Genomic DNA, 8238 nt, shown 5'->3' with positions numbered 1-8238 from the left:
GCTTGTTAATTTACTCATTTTAATAATACTTTTTATTTTTCATTCTCTTCTCACCCCTCTAGTTTATTGTCAATTTTGTAGTAGATATGGCTAACGAGCGTCAAGAACCACAAGATGAGGAGGAGCTTCCCTTGAGCCATTATTCATGTCCTAGTATTGTGAATGCTCCATCTTGCATTGTGCTTCCTCCGACAAATGCCAACTTTGAGATCAAGCCTAACATGTTGTCTATTCTACCTACTTTCCATGGCATGGCTAGTGAGAGGCCATATGATCATATAATTGAGTTTGATGCCATATGTTCCACTATGCACTTGGGAGGATTAACTTTGGAAGGTTTGAAGCTTCGATTATTCCCATTTTCTTTGAAAGATCAAGCACGCACAAGGTTTCATAAGTTTAAGCCAAGATCCATTCTCTCTTGGGCCGATATGCAAAGTGTCTTCTTGAATGCATATTATCCACATCATCGGACTACTTATATGTGGGATAGCTTGACCAAGTTCTTTCAAGAGGATAATGAGACTTTTTATGATGCATGGGAACGCTTCAAGGATATTGAGTTAGGTTGCCATCATCATGGACTCACCAAGTGGCTTCTTTGTGAATCTTTCTACAATGGGTTGATTATTGATGATAGAAGGAGATTGGATAATGCATCGGGTGGAAATTTTCTAAAAAAAGGTCCTAATGCCGCTTGGGATATCTGTGAGGAAGTGGCTACACAATCCGGTCAATGGGATAATCATCAAAGGAGAAGAGGAGGTAGAGATGACCACACCACATCTAGAGGCCGAGTTGATATGGAGCCTCATGGTAGAGGTGTATATGATGTTTCTCATGTTTGTAGAGATGATAGAGTTATGAGTTCTAAGCTTGAAAGGCTTGAAGCAAAGATTGACAAGAAATTTGAGATGCTTCTTCAAGCACAAAAGGGTAATAGTACTTCTTCTTCACATGTCAAGAGTGTTAGTTCTTCATATCTTTGCTTGATTTGTGAGTCCCCTCATCATTCTACTCATGATTGTCACTTGGCTTCACAATTTCCGGAATTTGTTGAGGAGCAAGTTAAAGCGGTTAGTTCTTATCAAAGGCCACCAAGAAATGATCCTTACTCTACTACATATAATCCGGGTTGGCGAAACCACCCAAATTTCTCATGGAGAGATGGTGGAGGGTCCTCTAATGCACACCAAGTTGGTTCTCATTCATATGGAAGGAATTAAGGCCCTAATTCTTCATCTTTTAGTCCCCACGGTCATGGGATCATGCAATTTGGTGGACAAAAACATTATGGGCAGCAAGCATCTAGTTACAATTCTCAAGGCTAAGGGCCATCTTTTGGTGCCACACATACTTATGGAGGAGCCCCACATGATACTCAAGGGTTTGGTCAAAGTTCCCATTCATTTGGAGGTGCCAATTCTACACAAAATGCTCATCCCGGATTTCAAAATAGACAAGCACCACAACTACTGGAACCAAAGAAGTCTCATATGGATGATATATTGACCACCCTAGCTCAAAGTCATACTTCTCTTACACAAAGCCAAGCAAAGACCGATCAAACTCTTAGTATTCTTGCTCAAGGTCAAAGTTCACTTGCACAATGTGTGGGAAAGTTGGAGGTTCAATTGGGTCAAATGGAAAAAGAGCTTGGAGCACGTCCACAAGGAGCCCTACCTTCACAACCGGAGCCAAATCCAAGAGGAAAAGTCCATGAATGCAATGCCGTCACCACTTTACGTTCGGGAAAGCTATATGATAATCATGTATACATGCCCACATCTTCTAGTTTCCATACAAATCCTTTATTTGTGCATGATGACGATTTGCATTTATATGGGGTCAAGAGGGAAGAATATGTACATCTTCGCCGTATTGTTGATGATCAATTGCATACATATCATGATTCTTTTTATTATAAGGAGGATGGGACCGGAAGGGAAGAAAATGTACCTTCCGGTAAATATGGAGTGGGTGATGTGACTTTGAATGCAAAAGGAAGAAATAAGGGGGTGGATAAGGTAGCCGGAAGGGAAGAAAATGTACCTTCCGGAAGAGCTATTCTTGATAGTGGTTATGGTTTCTTGATTACAAGCATTTTTATGCGTGTAATTATATCTAAAACACTAGAATTAAGTTAATCCCCATGTCAATTATTATGTAATTAATCTATTTTTTATTTATTTGTAGGTAATAAGCGGAGTTGCGGAAACCGAGAGAAAATAGTGCAAAATTGAACCAACTTAGAATTTCCGACAAAAAGATGAGAAAAGTTAACGGTCGATCAATGGGTTGACTAAGGTCAACGTCATCAGGGTGTGAAGTTCATGTATTGGTATTTGGTGGAAGAGAAGAAAAATGAAATAATAAAAGAAAATGAAAATGAAAGAAGAAAATGGATGCTGCACGTGTTGACCATTTAATTAAGCAAACCTTTGCTTAATTAATCCTTAGTGACCAATCCTCCTCCTTTTGTTATTATCACGTACGTGCAGCACATTTTTTTTGATTAGATTGAGCCAATTAATGGCTAACACATGGCAGACTACCAACCCATTCTTTCTCCTCTTCCGCACAGCCACACATCCTTTTCTCTTCACAATATATATTGACCCACGACCTAATTCCCTGGGGGGGGGGGGACACTGACACAGCAACAGGAGCCGCAGCCACACCAAAAACAGAGGCAGCCCTTTTGGGCTGCTCTCTCTCTCTCTCCTCCTCTATTTTTCATAGTAGTTTTAGTTTTCTTTTGGGTATTCATAGAATTTCTCACACAAGCTTCAAGGATTCATCAAAAGCTACAAGAATCAAGCTTTAGGTATTTGTGAGAGTTGTAATTCAAGAGAAGTCATTTTAGCTCCCTAGCTAATTGTGGCTACCTTTGTGTTCTCCTACACTTCTATAATCTTTTCTCTTTGAATTTTGTATCTTTGATGTTCATAGTTATGGGTTGTGAGTAATTTCTTTGTTGGGTTTTAGGGTTGTGTCCCTAACCCAAATTTTGTGTAAAAGATGTTTAATTTAATGTAATGATGCAATTTTCATATGATGGATGTTTATATCTATTTTTGTTGGGTTAAAATGCATGTCTAGGAGCCTAGTCAACTCTAGGGTGTGTATTTTGAGCATGTCTAGGATGGAGTTAGAGGCTTGACCCCCTCTAATTCCTAAGCTAGAAACCTTCAATTTCGTATTCGAGGGGTTATAAGCATGGTGATTTACACTCGTTGCATGATTGCGCGGGCGGGTCGCTTAGTAGTCTAATTCCTCGATCTCTACGCCTCTTGATGTGAATTAGTGACCCTTGAACCGGCTCTAATTCATGCCAAGTGAGTCCCTACGGCCCTTGAACCGGAGTAGGAATACCATGAAAGGAAATTTCGGTCCTTGAGCCTTGAACCGCCTTGGATACGACTACCGCCAAAATAGGAAATATGCATCTATATTAGATTAGCTTCCGACACATGAGATTTGGGTGAAGGAACCTCCCTAACACCCAACATTCTCATTTTTATTGTTTACATTTTTTTTTTTTTTATTATTGCTTTACATTCATTATCTTTTTGTTAAGTTGAAATCAACTCCCAAATATTGAACTCATCCACTCATTTGTGCATATCCACCACTAGGTTCTTAGTTTTGATTAGGCTTTGGTGAAAATCAAAGCCGAGCATTGCTAAGACTTGGTGCCTTAGATTAACATTTTTATTTATTTTCTTTTTTCTTTTCTTTGTTTGCTAAGTGTCTTTAGTTCCAATTACCCAAGGATTGTGGGTTAGCCACTAATCCCCGTGGTACGATAAACTTTGGGCATAATATTTCCCTGTCTTGACAATGATACGTACGCTTGCGTAAATGTGTATCCAAGTCATTTCTTGTCCTTTGAGAATGATGAGAGAAAATATTGTTTGATTGATAGTGGCAAAGAAAGAGCTTTATTGGGAAAGAACACTTCTAGGGATGAGGATGTCTCGGATCCTAGATTAGATGGTGAGGCCATGAAGGCTAGGGACCCATCTAAGACCGATGACACCTCTAGAAAGATTCTTAATGACATTAGACCCACTCCTAATGAGTTTGAGCCATCTACTACAAGAGAAAAAGGGGGAGGAATAAGGAGGAAGACCTACATGCTCATGGTAGCTCTAGTGATAGAAGTGGTCCGGTCTATTCATCACTAGGCGAGGCCTTGAAGGTTAAGAACCCTAGTGGGACCGTGACTACCCTTAGGGGCACCACCGGAAGTCTCACCTTTGATCAACTTCTTGCTTTGAGCACACCGGAACCTCAACTTCCCTACCCTAATGTGCTAAGAAAGGAAAATGTGAAGAAGGGTGGGAAAAAGAAGAAATTTGGCTTGATGTCTGAAGTGCACGATATTTTGAAGAAGGTCAATGTCAACATCCCTTTGATTGAGCTCATTCAACAAACGTCGGTTTATGCAAAATTTCTAAAGGACTTGTGCACCCATAAGAGGAAGATAAAGAATGATGAGCGGTTTGAAATTTGTGAGGAGGTTAGTGTTATCTTGCAAGGACGGATCCCTCCAAAACTCAAGGACCCGGGGAGCTTTATTATCTCTTGCACTATTGGTGAGAAAGTCTTTGATAGAGCTTTGATGGACTTTAGTTCAAGTGTTAACATTATTTCTTTTGAGACTTTTCGGAAACTTGATCTAGGGCCTATTAAAGCTACTCCTATATACTTGCAACTTGCGGACCGGAGCATTATTAGAGCTATGGGCGTCATTGAAGATGTGTTAATCAAGGTTGACAAGTTCTACTTACCGGTGGATTTGGTGGTATTGGATATGGATGATGTACCTCATTGTGACAAGAACATACCTATCATTCTTGGTAGACCTTTAATGGCGACCGCAGGGATAAAAATTAATGTTCAAAAGGGTACTATCAAAATGAAGGTATTGGGCGAAAATGTATTACTCAAGAGGCTTGAACCCATTTACCCTCCGGAGGTGGTAAAAAGTGTACTTTCTATTAACTTGGTCAAGGGCAATGAAGCAAAGAGAGATAGAATATTTGGCCCGTTGAACCAAGTCTCACACTACAACCAAGAGCCATTGGTTTCTAATTCTTCCTCTTCTTGCCAAGTGTTTGCAATTTCTCCTCTTGATGAGCTAAATGTGAATGCGGATCCCCCATTAAATGAGGAGCAAAAGAATCAAATTAAGACAATAGAGGAGATTTGTGGGTTGAAAAAGAAGAAGAAAGGGTATCTTGAGTGGAACACTCCGGTGAACATCAAATTTCTTGCACCATCTTGTGAAGATTCTAGTTCTGCTAAAGCTTGTGTGGGTGGTGGTGGAAAGAAAGAGCCACCTTGAAGAGACCAAGTTCTATAGACCGGCTTGGGGTCTTTAAAAACAAGCGCTTCTAGGGAGGCAACCCTAGGTAGTTTTGAAATTTTCTTGTTTATTTTGCATCAATAAGGCTATTTAGCCATTTTTTTTGGGAGGATGGGAGGTGTCTGGAGATTGAAATGTGGAGAAAGAATGAATTTGGCAGTGAGCATTTTCTGTCCAGAAAGTTCAGTTGAATTTGATTGACTATAGCTTCCAATCCACATGCTAATTTCAGCTGAATTTTTTGGAGATATATCTCCGTGTGTCTACTATGTGCTGCCAAAATTACAGCCCTGTTGAATCACTGGAACTCAAGTTATTTAGTAGTTAATGCAAGAAGGTCAGAATAGAGGCAACTACTATAGAGTGACTTTGAGAACCTATAGCCTCTACATATCAAACTATTTTGAGATAAAAATTTTCAGAGATGTATCTTCACATGTATTCTATATAGTGACAAAACAGTTTTTAATTTGAACCTTCCTAGCTTCAGATATTGTGTTCCAAGTGACAGAGGTCAGAAACAGGGCGTAGCAAAAATTGCAGAACAGAATAGTGAGTTTGGAGGCCGACGATTTTTGACTCAAAATTTATATTTCAGTGAAATTTTACCTTCAGGTAGCCTTATGAGTCTAGTTTCATATCTCATTGGTCTCACCCTCTTTGCACCTCTGGAGCTTCAGAAATTGCAGTATTGGTGACTGAGGGTCAGCAGAAGACTTCATTACAAGCTGACAACTTTGATCAGCTATAGATTTCTTCTCAGTTGGAGATAGGTGGCTCACTTTATATGGATAGAAAGCTCTCTGAGTCTACTTTCTATTCCATGATGTCTCACGTATTTATCTATTCTTGAGTTTGAGATATGGGTATTTGAAGACAGAAAGGTCATTGCTGGAAGTTTTCTGCACTCACTAGTTTTGTTCACTCGGGGTGATTGGACTTTTTTGCGCTTTATTTCATCTTTGGAGGATAATCTATGGGCAGTCGTGGAGTGTGTTGGATGTGTTCAAGGCCATGATCTTAATTAAGGTCCCTTGTCCTTATTCTTTGATGGGCTATTTGTGACGCATTGCTCTTAGACACTACATATTTTTCAATAGAGTTGATCTTTTCATGAGCACCTTGAGCTAGTGAGGAGCATACGTAGAGGAAGTCAAGGCCTTGTGCCTTGAGGTTGGTGTCTCATATTTGTCTTCTCCGAAGGTCGTGAGCAATGGAGGTCTACAAAAGGGGTTTTCCGTATCTTTTCTCCGCATTTAGATTTTCATTTTCATAGTTGATTTTTGTGCCTTCGCCCGAACTTCACTCTCATGCCTAAATCCAACACGGATTTTAGCTTTCGAGCTCACTTTGCAACATTGAGGACAATGTTGGTTTTAAGTGTGGGGGTGAGGGCTCGGACGCCTATTAAAAAAAAAAAAAAAGATTAGCTTTTTGTAATTAGAATTTAGTGGTTAATGTCTTTTCCAACCCCAATGACGAGACATGGACTTAACTTGTTATGATTGTGGATAGATTGAGCATGATCTAGGACTTTGAATTTGTTTTGTGATTAAGTGTATATGTGATCTATGCTTGACTATATGTGTGCACATAGCCTATGTTAGGTTCGTTCATCATAATTAGAGAAGCAAATAGATTATTCGATTAACTTGCATGCCCTTATTTGTGAGTTTTTGTGCCTATATCGATAGTGTATGCATCGTTCATTCACTTATTCTTTCATGCGTGTACAATTTCATGACATTGCGTATCTAGAACTTGCTTGAGACCTCTCGAGGCTACTTTTAGCTTACAATGGGATAGAAAGGATTGAGGCATTAGGCATAATACCACCATGGCCAAAGAAGCATGTGCCCAAATATATTTACCACTAGATTGCCACTTTGAGCCAATGTATATTTAGCCTTTTTGTTCATTTGCACCACAAATTCCTACCTAGACTATACACTTTTATCCTACCCTTCCATGGTAGTTGGTGAAGCGATTCGAGAGAATGACTATGTTTGAGTGCTTCAAAAGAAAGAAAAAGTCAAAAGTGTGAGGTTACAAAAGAATAAGTGTGGGGGTGAGTGGATTTGTATAGAAAAGAAAGTTCTCGATAAGTTCAAAAAAAAAAAAAAAGAGAAAGTTTGTGAAAATAGAAAGAAAGTTCAAGGAAAAGAAAAGTAGAAAAAAAATTGTGTTGAAAAAAAAAAAAAAAAAAAAAAAAAAGGTATTACATGGTTTACTTAGTGGGTTGTACATTGGGATTAGAGTGAGTGCCTTAGCATTCGAAAACAAAAGTCATATGTCTCTACAAGAGAGAGTTGTTTCATCGATTTCTATGGACTTTGTATTTCCTTATCCTTCATTTCTTATTGCCACTCGCCCTTAGCCCCAATACAACAAAATAAAAGACATCTTGATCTTGAATGTTGTGAGCTACCTAGCGGAGATGAGATCGAAGAGCAAGCATATGGCGGCGCATGTTGTGAAATTGCTTTTGAGTGAAACACATATATATGGCCCCTAAACACTTGAGCGGTAATACTTAGTGAACCTATGAAAGTTTAGTGGGTTATGTCGGGTCTTTTATATGCCTATTTGATTATGGTGGATTGATTTGACACATGGTCAACACATGCATATACTTGAGCATTTTTCACATGTGCATCTTAATTGCCTTACAAATTCAAAAATCTTATATTGTGCTTACATCTACTTCATGGTCATATACATAATTAGTTCTCCGAGGGTTATGGTTGGAAAGGCTAATACCGTATTTTATTTATGTTTGTGAGTTAGTAGATTTTTGGATTTTGTTTCATTTAGTTTGCTTGGGGACAAGCAAAGTTCAAGTGTGGGGGTGTGCAAAGGAACTC

The 8238-nt window shown here is 39.1% G+C and overlaps 1 pseudogene; it reads right to left on the bottom strand.

The window, feature by feature from the left end:
• Nucleotides 1-473: 473 nt before the first annotated feature.
• Nucleotides 474-586, bottom strand: LOC112181103 (annotated as a pseudogene).
• Nucleotides 587-8238: the final 7652 nt, after the last annotated feature.

Source organism: Rosa chinensis, chromosome 7 (assembly GCF_002994745.2).
Source record: "Rosa chinensis cultivar Old Blush chromosome 7, RchiOBHm-V2, whole genome shotgun sequence".
NCBI classification, from domain to species: Eukaryota; Viridiplantae; Streptophyta; class Magnoliopsida; order Rosales; family Rosaceae; genus Rosa; species Rosa chinensis.
This window is presented reverse-complemented; position numbering and strand designations above follow the sequence as displayed.